Source organism: Capsella rubella, unplaced genomic scaffold (assembly GCF_000375325.1).
Source record: "Capsella rubella cultivar Monte Gargano unplaced genomic scaffold, Caprub1_0 scaffold_7, whole genome shotgun sequence".
NCBI lineage: Eukaryota > Viridiplantae > Streptophyta > Magnoliopsida > Brassicales > Brassicaceae > Capsella > Capsella rubella.
Window position 1 is genome coordinate 14,167,517 of NW_006238917.1, and position 251 is coordinate 14,167,767.

The window sequence follows — 251 nt, forward strand, 5'->3', positions numbered from 1 at the left end:
ACAGTGTACACGTATTGCAGGCACAGGTTTCCCCCACATTGGGATATCTTCCAAGAAATTACGAAGCCATTCAGCCTCTGATGCAGCTATTTCCAAAGCTATGAATTCTGACTCCATAGTTGACGAAGCCGCTAGAGTTTGTTTGGAAGATTTCCAGGACACTGCAGCACCTCCAAGTGTAAACACGTACCCACTTGTGGATTTTGAGTTTCTGGAGTCTGCGATCCAGTTGGCGTCAGTGTATCCTTCCA